The sequence below is a fragment of the Sus scrofa genome, chromosome 5 (genome assembly GCF_054392235.1).
Source record: "Sus scrofa isolate SSC_HxYL_T2T_F1_AM1 chromosome 5, Sscrofa_HxYL_maternal_Yorkshire_Landrace_v2.0, whole genome shotgun sequence".
In the NCBI taxonomy this organism is placed as follows: domain Eukaryota; kingdom Metazoa; phylum Chordata; class Mammalia; order Artiodactyla; family Suidae; genus Sus; species Sus scrofa.
The window spans coordinates 12566344-12581983 of record NC_139387.1 but is presented as its reverse complement, the minus strand read 5'-3'; the positions used below and the strand labels follow the sequence as shown (position 1 = coordinate 12581983).

The 15640-nt window shown below is 46.0% G+C and overlaps 1 long non-coding RNA gene across 1 annotated transcript in view; it reads right to left on the bottom strand.

Annotated features, from left to right (window-relative positions):
- The window catches only part of LOC106510288 (uncharacterized), a 227956-nt gene that overhangs the window by 52393 nt on the left and 159923 nt on the right, over positions 1 to 15640 (bottom strand). Inside the window, exon 7 of the long non-coding RNA XR_014845396.1 lies at positions 166 to 236. This is a non-coding gene — a long non-coding RNA (uncharacterized LOC106510288). The remainder of the gene's footprint in view (positions 1 to 165; positions 237 to 15640) is intronic.

Sequence of the window (15640 nt, the reverse complement as noted above, 5' to 3'; positions counted from 1 at the left end):
GCTGCGGTGTAGGCCAGCAACCGAAGCTCCGATTCCACCTCTATCCTGGGAACGTCCATAGGCTGCACATGTGCCCCCTAAAAAGCAAATAATAATGATGCTGATGATAATGAGTGAGGTGTTGATCAGAACCTGGGCAGCTCATAGTTTAGGGGAGTCCCTTACCTTTAACCTCAGTAGCAATGAGATCCTGCTGTGTAGCACTGGGAACTATGTCTAGTCACTCATGATGGAGCCTGATAATGCAAGAAAAAAAAATGCATACGTGTATGTGTAACAGGGTCACCATGCCGTACAGTAGAAATAAACAACCATATTGGGGAAATAACAATTTTTTTAAAAATTTAAAAATCAATCTTAATAAATCTCTAAATAAGTGAAAGAGAACTGCCCCATTTTTTACATCCCTCCTCTCCCATCGCACCAGCCTCCTCCATGGCTGGGCCCCCTTGGGCATATCTGTTGCATATCTGTTTGGGGGGGTGATTCTCTTCGGCCCTCCTTTGTCCATTATTTTATACCCAGTGCTTTCTGGCCATCTCGCTAATTTGCTATTGCAAATTTAATTTTCTTTGAAAATTAATTATTAGAAAAAGCCAATTTTATAAAATGAGCTCCATGAGCGAGAAAGCATCATAAGCAGTCACTGTTTACTGCCAACAGATCCTTATTAAAGACCCTAAGCCAGCAGCTTATCCTTGGACCACTGCACGGCCTGGTCATTCAACTCCAGTTTAAGGAATAGCCCAGCTCTTGGGTTTGTGGTCAGCCATCCAAATCCTGCCTATGCCTTTGAACCCTTCTGTCTCTTAGAAATCCTTCCTTCAGGGGCAACACATCCTGCACAAGCATCTGTGTTGAGCCGGCAGAGAAAATGAGTTCACATTTTCCTGAAACACCAAGATTTGCCTCCTATGCTTTACACAGTACTTCCCATCATAATGGCCCAGCTCTCTAGACAGCTGACAAATTCAATTCAGTTAGACTTGCAGCTCTCCTACTCTGGGGGACTTTTAGAGGCCATTCCCTCAGATGATGGGAAACTGGTGCCCAGTGAGGGCGTGGCTTGCCCCAAGCCACACAGGTAAGAAGCCTACAATTTGCCTAAATTGGAAGGGAAAGTAAAAGACCATTTAAGCCAGGAAGTCCCATGTGGTGCAGCAGGTTAAGGGGCAGGTATTGCCTCAGCTGTGGCACAGATTGCAACTGCAGCATGGGTCTGAGTCCTGGCCCAGGAACTTGCACGTGTTGCGAGCATGACCTCACCCACACACACCCACACACACACACACACACACACACACAGAAAAAGACCATCTAGCCTAATCACCACTCTCTCCATGAGTATCCTCAGACTACAGGATTTCTGCCAAGCATCATTCATCCAGCCTCTGCTTGAATACCTCCAGCAGTAGAGAACTCATCACACCCCAAGCCAGCCTAGTTTATCTTTGTTTACTTCTGACTGCTGAGAAGTTGAGCTGGATTGTTACAGCAGGTAGAGAGCTAGGCATGAGCAGAGAAAGGGGGGGCATGGGGCCAGATGGCAGGAAAACATGCATCATGCAAACTGCAGGGTCCATGAGCAGACAGAGAAAAGCAGGAACTACCACACTGACAGGAAACCACACATTTTGGGGTGATAGGTGCCCTGGGAGCAGACAAAGAAAGGTTGAAAAGGACATGAATCTCCAGCATCCGCGACTAACCTGTTGCTCATTATGCCCTCATTACAATAAAATTATAATAAAATTAGCTATGCAGATAAGAAGTACCCATCATGCACGGATACCATGATACTTCCAATCAAAGCTATAGGACAAACATCTCTCCTTCCTTCGGGAAGGTGGAGCTGGAATGAAAATTAAGGAATACAACCCCCAACCCCTCCTTCCCAATGAATATTCCAGCAGTGCAACTGGATGCCCCTTTTAACTGGAGCGCCAAAGAAACTCAGGGCAGCTGCTTGCCTGTCTCTCTTTAAGAAGTGTCTTTGTCACTTAAGTAAATCCTCACTTTCCTTTCTCAATTTCTGTCTGGTTTCGGAATTCCTTCTACAACGAGACATGAACCTTCCCTTCAGGAACAGAATCAATCTCTCTCTCTCTGTTTCTCTCTCCCTCTCCCTCTCTCTCAATCTCTCCCCTTTTCTCCCTCCCTGTCCTTCAAGCTGCCCATTTATTCTGGCTGCCCATGTTCACGCCACACTGAGCAGATCCCCTCCAGTAGCAAAGCCAGTACTGGAACCAGGTCTCCTGATCTCCATCCCCTGCCCATGCCCTCACACTGTGCTGGCTCCCTCACCCTAGGACAGACACAAGAGAAAGACAAGTACAGTGTTTCCAACCATACTTTTGACAGCACAGTAATATTCCCCATTTGTGTTATGAATATAATCTTTAATCTACCATCTTCTCATCCATTCAATGGATTTATTGGATATCTTCTTTGTCCTAGGCACAGTGCACCAAGCATTAAAGAGCATAGGGCTCATGAGATCACGTTTTAAAAAAAACTAACCAAAATGCAATGTGATAAGAGCTACATGAAGGGGCCTTGCCACATCCAATGGGACTAATTGGCAGGAAGAGATTTCAGCAAAAAAGCCCTATTTGAAAAGAATCTGAAAAATTATACATGACTGAATCACTTTGCTGTACACCTGAAACTAACACAACATCGTAAATCAACTATGTTTAAATGTTTTTTGAAGAAGCCCTATTTATATTTATATCTCATTGCATAGCTTGTAGTAGACATCACCTAATATTTGAATGAATGAATGAATGAGTGATACTTGACCAAGCTTTGAAGGATATGAAATTGTTCCCACTTTAGAAAAAGAAGAAATAGCCTGGAAATTCTTTAGGATGCTAAGCACTTTAGGATCCTGTATTAGTTTTCCAGAGCTGCCACAGCACAGTACTATAACTGAGTAGCTTTAAAAAAGAGAAATGTGTTCTACAGCTCTGCAGGCTGGAAGTTAGAAACAGGCTGTGTAGACAGGGTTGATTCCTCCTGGAGGCTCCGTGCTGTGCTTCTCCCCCAGCCTTCGGTGATTACTGGCAACCTTTGGTGTTCCTCTGCTTGCAGGCACATCACTCCACAATCGCCCTCTGTGTGTGTCCAGACGTCCCCCTTATAAGAACACCAATCACTGGACTAAGGGTCCCCCTTCCAGTATTTGATCATCTTAACTTGACACAAGTACCAGCGATTAGGACTCAAACAAGACTCCTGAGGGGGAACAATTCACCCTGCAACAGACCACTTGAGCAAGAGGGGGATACTTTCCTTTTAAAAAAAATACCTGGGAGTCCCCCTCGTGGCTCAGTGGAAATGAATCTGATTAGTATCCATGAGGACGCGGGTTTGATCCCTGGCCTCGCTCAGTGGGTGAAGGATCTGGCATTGCGGTGAGCTGTGGTGAGGTTGCAGAGGCAGCTTGGATCTGGTGTGGCTGTGGCTGTGGTGCGGGCTGAGAGCTGCAGCTCCAATTCAACCCCTAGGCTGGGAACCTCCATATGGTGCAGGTGCAGCCATAAAAACAAAAAAACTTGTTTAGTGACTGTTAGGAGACAAGCACTGTTCTGGACCAAAGAGACACAGAGACAACCAAAATGGACAGGGAAGCTGCCTTCGGGGACCTTACATTCTAAGGAGGTGTTAGGGAATTAACCAGGGTGATAATTAGCAAATACCTAAACAGGGAAAAATGGGTAGATTTGCAGAGGATAAACGTCATAAAAGGTAGTTAGGAATGACTATTCTAAAGGGGACAGTCAGGAAAGACGTCTCTGAAGGGGTGGCATCTAAGGTGAGATCAGACCCAGAAGCAGAAATTAAGCAGAGGGCATGTCCTCCCTTTAGGCATCATTTGGGAAGACCTAAGGGCAGTGAGGAAGCCAGGTCAGAGCTCTGCTTCCCCCTCTGCACTCACTGCTGTGCCCTCTTATTACCAACAGGTCACCCTTTTTCATATTCTCTCTTCCACATTCAGAAGAAGTCGGTTAAATTGGCTTAACTGATTACCACAGTTCCTGCTTGGCTGAGCCCACCGGACCATCTCCTGAGGGGCTGCAAGATAAGCTATACCTGGTCCCGTCCACCCCAGAGTAGCCATCTCTATCCTGGGCCTGCTGTCTGCAGACCAAGGCAGGAGGCAAGAACAGTTTCAGTTAAAAACACACAAGGGCCCGGCCAGTAACTTTGACCCCACTGTACAACACACAGGCATTTCCAGCAGAGGGCGCCACCAGGCTAAGTGTCCGTGGTTTGGACCAGAGCAACCAGAGGGGGCAAAAAGCACCTCTGACTTCAGCAAAAAAAGTGAATTATTGACAGAATATGGATAGCTCCCAGAGTCAGATGGAAAGCTGGAGAAAGGGGTCTTGGAAAGAATGGGACCTAGAACGACTTTGGGAGTCTGAGAGTCAGGAATAAATGGACGCTCTCTGTAGGGCAATTGTTGGAAAGATGGATGCTGCCATGTTGCTTCTGTGTTGAGTCAGATTTTCCGGGAGACAGAGCCTTGATTGGCTGAGGTTGAGTCTCACGCCCACCCCTTGGCTGGGGGCGGGGCATCTTGATTGACAGCCCGTCCAGACTGCCCTCAATGGACAAGAGAACATGTCCCACAATAAAGTCTAAGCAGTGTAGCCGGAGGAGATAATGCTAATCAGACAGGCAACACCTACAGCTGTCCTTCACAACCGGACAAGGTCCAGTTAAGTAAAAAGTCCACAAAAACTCCGTGGAAGTTTCTAGATTTACTGATTAGTGCATGACTTTTGCCTATTTACTTAAATCTTTTAATTTTCCAGCAGTCATGCAGTCGATCTTTCCTTCGGAAAGCTTATGCCAAAGAGCGGGCAGGCCTCCTTCCCCGTCAGACAATCTGATAAGCAAACACATTGGCATTTGAAAGGCCAGGTCTGCAAATGGTTTCTTTTTTTCCCCCAAAGTAATTCATATTAGGGTCCTGGTGAAGGATGGAAAAAATAACGTGCCCCCGTGCTGAATGAGTTTGAACCTTAACGCTGTCAGCTGGCTCTGGATGTGACGGGAGCCGATCTCAGATTAAACAGCTCCTTTAGGCCGGAGGCGCTGGATCCAGGTAATGCCTGGAAACGTGGAGCTGCCAGAAGTGGACTGTGTTTCTGCTTCTCGGGGAAATGGCCAAATTGCTCAAATGCGGAGCCTTCCTGGGGAAAATCATCCCAGTGGAAGAGAAGGGTTTCCATGTGAAGATCAAGCCCCCGGCAGTCACTCTGGAGCCTCGCATCTGGCTGGGGCAGGGTCACAGCCGCAGGGAGGGAACCCACTTCTGATGAGAGCGGAGCCAAGGAGGGGCTCGGTTCCGACTTCTCCATCGGTCTCCGGATTCTGTCCGCTGCAGAGACTTGAGGACCGCTTCCGGAAGTGTGCACACGCCACGGGCACCAAGGGAAACCCTGCAGGATCTCAGGGCAGCGAGACGACATTTGTAAGAACAGGCATTGTCTGCCTTCTACTCAGCAAGCTCATCGCCATGACGAAGAACTCGGGCTCGAGTGCCCCACATACCTGCTGGGCGACCTCTATTTTTTCAGCTCTAAAATGTGAATAACAAAAGGCCCAACAACCTCACAGGGTTGTTAGGAGAAATAAATTAGCTAATGGAATCAGAGTGCTTGAAATGAGACCCGATGGGTCCCTAGCACGGAATAAATGGTCTGCACCGTTGTCGTCATTATCTTCAAAGGGGTATAAGCTACTTGTCCTCCCCTCTCCAGCACTGAGATTTTATTTATTACACCAAGTCTATCTCCCTTATGGAAGAAGGTCTCCCTTAGACTGACTGATTACAAATAGGTCCAAGAAACAGTCACGTGCTGGGGATCATTTCGGCTGGAACCTCCCCTCCCACAGCCTAACCTCCAGCAAGACCCTTCCTTTCTTCCTTCCTTCCTTTCTCTCTTTCTTTTGTCTGTTTAGGGCCACACCTGTGGCATATGGAAGTTCCCAGGCTAGGAGTCGAATTGGAGCTGTAGCTGCCAGCTTACACCACAGCCACAGCAACTGGAGATCCGAGCTGCATCTGCAACCTATACCGCCGCTCACGGCAACAGCAGATCCTTAACCTACTGAGCAAGGTCAGGGACTGCATCCTCCTCCTCCTGGATACTAGTCAAGTTTGCTGCAACTGAGCCATAATGGGACATCCCAGGACCATTCCTATGCAACACCAACAAGGCTGAGACTCCATCAGTCTTGGCTGATGAAGACCAGCTGCATCCCTGTTAACCCAGCCCCTGCTTGGCATCCTACTGTGTACCAAATAGGCCATCCCAGAGATGGCTTGACATAGGAGAGGACACAGACTTTGGGACAGATACACTTGGTGAAAACCCTTGCTATCTAAGGAGACTTGGATCAAATATTTTACCTCTCAGGCTCGCATTTGACTTTCGAAGGCATTGCAGGTTTTAGAAATGATGTGTACAGTCGTGGTGTGGGGGTGGTGTTGGGATGCTTCTTTCCTTCTGCATGGAGAGAAACTCCTGTCTCTCTCCTCTTCTTACTTATCCCTTCCCGGGGAGAAAAAAGAGTGTTTAGGGTTTTTTTCTTTTTTTTAAATTTTTTTTGGTCACATGAATGGCATGAGAGATTTCCCAGACCAGGAATCAACTCAAGCCATAACAGTGACAACACCAGATCCTTAACCCCTAGGCCACCAGGGAACTCCATAAAAGAGTGTTTTATATAGTGATGTGCTCAGGTGGGGGAGTGGAGGAGGAGAGAGAAGGACAGATATCCTGCCTCCTCAACTCTTCTTTCTCACACAGGAGTTGCCTGAAGGAAACCCCACGTTTCTTCTGCTAGCCCTACAGATAACATTCTGCCCCTATAAATGCATTGAGTCTGTCTCTGGTTGAGATTCCCAATATCTTGTACACGGAGCCATGAATGTGGGGAAAGATGCAAGAAGAGAAATTTGGGGGAGTAAAATAATGTGTGGAGAAAGAGCCTTCTGGTATACCCAGGTGGTGACTAAATTTTACGGTACTTTGTGAAGTGTAAGTTGTTTAGTTGTGCCTCATCCTGGGCTGATGCACTTTTTTTTCTGCCTTTTTTTTTTTTTTTTTTTTTTTAAGCACTGCACCCTCAGCACATGGCATATGGAAGCTCCCAGGCTAGGGGTCAAATCATGGCTGCAGCTGCAGGCCTACACCACAGCAATGCCAGATCTGAGCCATATCTGCAGCCTACACCACAACTCATGACAATGCTGGATCCTTAACCCACTGAGCAGGACCAGAGATTGAACCCAATAATTCATGGATACAAGTCAGGTTCATTACTGCTGAGTCACAGTGGGAACTCTAGGGCCACACATTTTGAATCCTAGGTTTGCTAATAACTAACCATGTGACCGCTGGCAAACGATTCTACTAGATTCCCTTAGAGGAAGGGCATGATGAGAGTTTCTCTCTCAGAAGGTATGTATTTCTATAATCAGAAGCATCGGAATTTAAAAGATCCACATAGGAGTTTCCACTGTATTGCAGCAGGTTGAGATCCAGCGTTGTCTCTGTGGTGGCACAGGTTTGATCCCTGGCCTGGGAATTTCCATATGCTTCAGGTTCAGCCATAAAAAAATCAAAAAGAATAAAAGACCCGGGAGTTCCTGTGGTGGCGCAGTGGTTAACGAATCCGACTAGGAACCATGAGGTTGCAGGTTCGGTCCCTGCCCTTGCTCAATGGGTTAAGGATCCGGCGTTGCCGTGAGCTGTGGTGTAGGTTGCAGACGCGGCTCGGATCCCGCGTTGCTGTGGCTCTGGCATAGGCCGGTGGCTACAGCTCCGATTCAACCCCTAGCCTGGAAACCTCCATATGCCGTGGGATCGGAAGCGGCCCAAGAGATAGCAACAACAACAACAAAAAGACAAAAAAAGACAAAAAGAGAAAAAAAAAAAAAGAATAAAAGACCCACATGACTCTGGAGGCAGTGAGGAAAAGGCTGGGGGTGCCAGTTCCCCTCCACATCTGGCATTTGGGGCATGAGCATGGGAAGGTTTTAGGATGCTCATCTAGACCTTTAAATTATGTTAAAGCTTTGAGCTATATTCGGCTTATCAGTTTCCCATTTCTTACCTTTCCATCAACGGAGACAGACTGTAAGAGAAAACATCATTTGTTCACTCAGAAAAGCCCAATTTTTTTTCAAAAAAAAAATTATGGAAGGCCAACTTTGTCCCAGGCAATGTTCTAAATGCTCAGGATTCAGCATGAACAAAAAGCAAAATTCTTGTCTTCCTAACATTTACAATTGACTGAAGAAAAACCATTAAAAAAAATTTCAGTGTCTTTTTTCAGGGAGAGAGAGACGATAGAATGTCAGCAGGAAAATAAAGAAGAGAAAACCAACTGGATCAAATGCAAGCGGCAGGGAGGAGGATCCGTGGAGCAAGATTGTTATTTTATATATAAACTGTAAATGAAAGCCGCGCATGCAAATGTTTCAAAGATTTTGAAACTGCAATCAGTGAAGTCCAACTTTATGTAGTCCCTCTATATGTAGCGCCCTAGAGCTAAACCATGGCAGAGGCCCCAGAGGGGTCCCCTGTACGGTCAAGAGAGGGCCCAGAAGATGCTGAGAACAGCATCTGGGCCCCTTCCGGACCAAGTGGGAAAGGAGCTGCAGTGGGAGAGCAGAGGATGAGTTCAGAGTCGGCACACTCTCTAGCCCTGAGCCTTTTTTTTTTTTTTTTTGTCTTTTTGCCATTTCTTGGGCCGCTCTCACGGCATATGGAGGTTCCCAGGCTAGGGGTCTAATCGGAGCTGTAGCCACTGGCCTACACCATAGCCACAGCAACTCGGGATCCGAGCCGCGTCTGCGACCTACACCACAGCTCACGGCAACGCCGGATCTTTAACCCACTGAGCAAGGGCAGGGATCGAACCCGCAACCTCATGTTTCCTAGTCGGATTCGTTAACCACTGCGCCACCACGGGAACTCCTAGCCCTGAGCCTTTTGACTGTGGCTGAAGGTCAGAAACATCTGGAAAGATTTTTTTTTTTTTTTTAAGATGGCACCTGTGGCATATGAAAGTTCCCAGGCTGGACTGGGCGTTGAATTGGAACTGCAGTCGCTGGCCTATACCACAGCCACAGCAACGCTGAATCCAAAGCCGTGTCTGCGACCTAAGTTGCAGCTTAAGGCCACACCAAATCCTTAACCCCTGAGCAAGGGCAGGGATCAAACCTGCATCCTCATGGACACTATGTCAGGTTCTTTTACTGCTGAGCCACAACGGGGATTCCTGGAAAGATTGTTGTTGTGTTTTAAATACGGGGTCCCCTAGCCCACACCCAGAGACTCCAACTTGATTGATCCGGGATGAGGCTCGCCTAGGATCTCCTTAGGACTCCCAAAGTGATTTCCAGGTGCAGCCAGGATGAGGGACCTCTGCCAGGAGGTACCCTCAGGGCTTTGCTCAGCCACGAGACCAGGAGGAGGGACAGGAGTAGACCCAGTGCTGGAGAATGGAGCCCTGGGACAGCACTCAAGAAAGGTGGAAAGCTCTTCTTCTGCTGAAATCCTCTCCTTGGTGTGGCTTTGGAGATTTTTTTTCACCCTCTCAGAAGAGCTCTCCCAAGCAGCTGCAGGAATCAAGGAGAAACAACCATTCCTGCTCTAGCACCTCTCGTCCTTGAAGGACAGACTAGAAAGATGAGGAAAAGAGCAGAGCCAAGCCCCCAGAATAGCCTGGTCTTCCCTCGAGTCCAGGCAAAAACAGATGTCAGAGCCTCAACCATTCACATCTGCTCCTGCCCAGCTCCCCCGACCCCAGTAAGCTGAGACCAACATCCAATGTAAATATATTTGAAAACAATAACAAAAGCATGTATGCATTCCTATACGCGAGGCACTCCTTTAAATGCCTTACATGCGTCATCCCGTTTGGAACCCCCATCCGTCTTGGATGTGCATATTATAACCTCTATTTAACAGACGAGAAGCCAGGTCACAGAGAGCAGGTAAGTTGCCTGATGTCACACAGCTGGCAAGGAGCGACAGATCTTTCAAATTAGGTCTTTCTGACTTGTAGGCAGTCACAGAGATGGGTGTTTAGTGGGGCAGCACCAATGAAGAATGCCTAAGACTGTATTTGGAAAATGTCTCTGCTGGAATTTTTAACAGTCACTGCCCTGGAGCCCTGCTTGGAGGGTTGCCTGGTGGGGGTGGCATCTCACAGCAACAGAGAGTGATCTGCCATGGTCACGGGGAGTAGTTTGCATCTGTCAGGCACGTCGGGTGTGGGGGGAGGCCTAAGCTTTTTACTAAGAAGATTTTGGAGAGTTAAGTTCTCGTTTCAAGGGCTTATCAGAGAAATCCCCTTCACCAGAAGGTGAATGGTGGAATAAAGTCAAACCAGTGGATAGCCCACTGAGCGTGAAGCGGGAACTTGATTCGGATACCAGGGGAGGATCAGTCTGCAGTCAGGGTGGAGGAAGAGAAGTCTGAAGGGAAGACGCATGCTCTGCTTCCTGGATGCTGCTCACAGGCAGGGTGAGGAGGTCACCCCTAGGAGATGGCGTCTGTCTATGAATTTGGATGTCGCAATAATCTTTCCCCTCCCCAGACACATCCTTGATATGCACTGTATTTGTGCGTAATAACAGTGGCACGTCGGGGTGCAATTTCTGAGCTACACATATTCTTCTGACCCCTCCAGCCAGTTCTCAGCAGATCTTAATTGCACAGTGCAGTCGATCCTACAGATGGACCCTTTGTCTCTGCTCGTCCAACGTCAGCAGTAGACTGGAGCAGAGTCCCTGGCCCTCTTGGGAGCCTTTGCACCAAAATCCAAGTAGCTACTCTGAGTCATCAGGGAATGTCTTTTTCGTTGAAGGAGCCAGCATCTCACCCATGAAAATCTTTTATTACCACCAGACTGTCTAAAAGTATCTGTTTATCAGGGAAGAAAAAGGAGCTCCATTTTCTTTCCATCACACCTATTACTCCCAGTGGTCCTCATTCAGAGGCAAGTGATACATTTCCCAGAACACGTTCAAAGTTCTCAGACCCAGCCCAATGCTTCTGTTTCCCTCAATATACCTGGCTCATGCCTGACTCTCTCCGTTGTTCCCATCCCCTGACTTTAGCCTCCTCTACCTTGATGCACCTCCTGGCCACCTTCCTGGTTTCCCATCTTTGGCTTCATTTCCTGAGCTTGCTCATCTCATCCCTCTGGCAGAGCTCCCCGTGGACTGATAATTCCGTAATAAATGTTCAGTTTTGTGTGTCCAAGATACTTATCCATGTTATGAGATCTAAGAGGGAAACCCTTGACCCCTGGATTCCATTGCTTCTTGTTCACCACAACAACTGGAAAATTTTTGACTCTTGAAGACTTTTCAGCTCTATTGAATGAGTACCTATCATGCATATGTCATACACCTACTATGTGTACAGCCCTGGGCTGGGGATCTAGGTAGGTGATGGAAGCTCATCACCTCTAGGTAGAGGGCTCAGGCTGTTGGCCCTTAAAAAAACCAGCTATTGAACAACTATCAGTATTGAGGCTGCAAAGAACAAAGAATTTCATTGGGGATCTTAAGAACTGAGATTTCGAAGACACAGATTTGGGTAAAACCAAAAGGGTTTTGGGAAAGAGTCAAGGGCTTATAAAATGGAAAAACCACAAGGTTGTTCAAGGATTATGATTGACCTTGATGCAAGAAAGGAAATATTGGTCCCTTTTTTTTTTTAACGGCCAAGCCACATCTTCAACCTACACCACAGCTTGCAACAATGCCACATCCTTAATCCACTAAGCGAGGCCAGAGATTAAACTTGCATTCTCACAGAGATTATGTCAGGTCCTTAACCCACTGAGCCACCATGGGACCTCTGGAAATATTGGTTTTTAAGGGTTAGGTTGTCATGAGTTATTTAGGGTAAGGGCACTATTAAGTATCTTGAGTTTCTGGGACACAGGGCAGATGTTCTGGATGCCTACATTGAGAAAGAAGTGGTCAAGTTCAGAGTCTATCTGGGCTGAGATATACATAAGTCATCTTTCCTCAGTGCCCCCCCACTCCATTTCAGAGAGCTCTCTTAGCAATACCAGCTCCCTTTTGATCTTCCTTTCACATAGGGAGAGAAATTCTTAATATGTAACCTATGGACCCCTGGGAGTACATGGATGGTTCCAAGTTATTTGAAAACAAGGCGTACATTTTTTTTCCCTCATCCTACATTGTAAATTACCTATCTGGAAAAGCATTTGCATGTCAAATGATATTATTAAGTTACTGTTTTATTCTAACAAGTGCTATCATCATGGTCACCATTTTATGATAGCTAGAAGAGGACCTCAATGATGGCAAAGAAGAAAACATAACTGCCATTAAGATTCTATAGTGGCTGGTCTACATCAGTCCTAGCTTGAACTTGAAAATATCATCATAGCTCACATAGTCCCTCTCATACTTTCATGTGGGACTCCAGTGTAGCTGTCCTTTTGTATGACTATGACCTTGCCAAAGAACACTTATAGCCAACCTCACCATCCTTAGTCTAACACTGAAGAGTGTGAGTCATTGGCAAAAAAAAACCAAAAATGAACCCAAAGCGAAAACCAACAGCATTCTCCTAAAGAACAACAGCAACAACAATGAAAATTCAAAATGATGCAATAAGAATAATGGTTAAGGGAGTTACCTTGTGGCTCAGCAGATTAAGGATCCTGTGTTGTCACTGCCATGGCTGTGGTTACGGCTGTGGCATTGGTTCAATACCTGGCCCAGGGAATTTCTACATGCCCTGGATGGACCAAAAAGAGAAAGAAAAATAAAAAAAGAATAACGGTCAACATTTAAGGATCACTTATGAGGTGTCAGGCATCCTGCTGAGGACTTTGCATACCATAGTTCCCTTCTTTATCCTCGAAAACCCATACATTATCATTCTTCACACTTTTCAGATCCTCTGAGGGCTGAAGAGATTAAATAACTTGCCCAAGGCCATACAGCTGGGAAGGGGTAAGCCAAGATGCACCTTTATCTTCCCAGACCACAGAGGACTGTGGCACTGAGCTCTGGGACCTCACCACCATTCTTCTGATTCTTTGGAGGGGAGGAGTCTTGTGTTCTATTATTAGCAAGAGAAAACTTTCCTGGTGGATGATACATTGCGGAACTGCCAGTGGGCTGACATGGGTCCTCAAGGTAGCTGTGCAGCTGAGAACAGTGCTCTGCTCTCTTTGACCCATTAGTGGAGGTATCAACTCCATACCTGTGTCCACCTTAGCTGTTCTATCTTCTTGGGTGACTTGCCTCCACGTCTCAGCACTACCAGCTTCTTCCCCTTCTCCAAGAGTATCTATGTAGACTTACCACTGCCTCTAGATGGATCATTTGTGAAAATCATGTTGAACTTGGAGAAATCTGTACTTTAAGAAAACACGTAAGACAGACTCATGGTCTAGAGAAACAAACCTATGGTTACCAAAGGGGGAAAGTTCCAGGGAGGGAATGGATTGGGGGTTTGGGATCAGCATATGCACACTATGGTCCTTGGAATGCAGGGACCTGATAAATATAGGACAGGGAACTCTACTCAATGTGATAACCTCTATGGGAAAAAGAATCTGAAAAAGAATGGATATGTGCATATGTATAACTGAACCACTTTGTTGTTGAGGAGAAATTATCACATTGTAAATCAACTATAATTCAATCAAACTTTAAAAAAAGAAAGAAATCCAGGAATCTTATCTGGAAAGATGTAGAAGGTGCTATGTGAGGATAAAATTCTGTGTTGTTCACTGAGAATCTTTTCCCTGTACTTCTCAATCCTGCCCCCCACCTGGACTCTACCAGGTCAACCAGTTGTGAAAAAGTGAAACTGACAGCACTTATGACTTGAACCTTGCATAAACCCAGATTGGGACTTGAACCTACAGTTTTTAAATTAGAATCATGTCTGGACTTACTGAGGTTCAGGTTCTTTGTGCCCCAGCAGAGAAGGAATTCAGCAAGAGACAAAGTGATAGGCAAGAAATAGATTTATTAAGATAAGATGCTTGTGAGAGATACAAGCAGACAGGCAAGGAGTCTCTGAGACTAGATGGGCTATAGTTTTATAATCCGAGGGAACTGGGGGTGGGAAAAGACCGCCTCTTCCTCTTTCTTTGAGTAGTAGGCACCTCCTTGGTATCTGGTAAGAGAGTATTTGACCCTATAAGGTCAAACCAGGACTGTCGTGGTGCTTATTCACTTCAGCAGAAGGGCCGTCCTTAAACTCCTGCCCTCAGTCCTAAGGGTCAGTGTCTTGCTGAACTTGAATGCCTGTCTCATTTTATCTTTCGCTTAATGACCTGAGGCATATTTCATGCTTTCATTTGCGGTTTTGCAGTTAAGCAAAACCACATTTTGCTTAACTACAAAACCATTTCATTTGTTCTGGTGGCTTTTTTGAGTGATTGAGAACTTGCGGTGGTCTCCAAAATTTCCTAGGTTTCCCAATCTATCTATGGACCCTTACTGGGACTTCTGCAGCTACCTGTATAATTATCCCACTCCATCCCTATCAAAAGCTTTCTCTATGCCCTGCCTCACTGAGGAAGGGTGATACAACCTAAAACAAAAGCTCAGCTGCTTTTCAGATGACTACCATAATAGCCACAACCATCTTAAAAGTTAAGACACCTCATCAGAGGTGAGAAGATGATCAGGGACCAGACGCCCCTGGTCCCTGGATATCCTTTTGATATCCATCCTCTGAGGAGAAGCAGAAGAAAAATAAACCAAGCATTCAGAAGTCATTGTATGTTTATCCCAAAGAATTTTAAGCAAGACTTTGCTGACCCTCCTGGTGTTTTTGCAAGATTAAGTTCTCCCCTATCCTTGGAATTTGGATCATGAGAGCGAAGACTCTCTTTTATCTAGAAATAAAGCAAATTACATTGCTTACAAACCTGAGTTTTGGAAACTGTTGTGACTATGAACATTCACTACCCAACATTTGCCAAGGGGTGGGGGAGGAATAGCTGTACAGACAAGTTCATTATGACACCACTGTTTAACTGTTTGGGGTCTTAGAGAATTGGAAAAAAAAAAAAAAAAGAAGCAGCCCTTCTATCAAATGGCACCACTCCCAAAACATTACATTTCTTCCAGGATTTGGAAGCAGGTCAGAGAATTGGCAGCTATTTCCCTTCAACTTACAATAGGATGTAACTACTGATGTCTCTCGCTGCAACCAACTCTTGGTTTCCATCTATTTTCAACGTACACTGTCGAAGAAGTCCTATTTGGGGATAGTTTACTGGCCATCCACATCTTCAAGTGATGAATAGTTTCATTGCCAAGCAAAGTTTCACTTAAAGGGAAACAACTATTCTCAGGGCACAAAAAAGAATACCTTTGTTGCTTGGAAATACATCTGGGTTAAGGGGAACCATTTTTCTCCCTCTCACAGCATTCCCACCTAGGCTCATGAAAATAGTCACTTTTGCCCCTCTGATGGGAGAGGAAGTGCCTGGCATCCATTGGTCCACTTTTCTCTGCAGAGCAAAGGATAAAGTGTCCACCCAGTCAGTTCTTTTTGTTTCTTTCTCTCTGGCCATGCACCTCGACAAAAGTTGT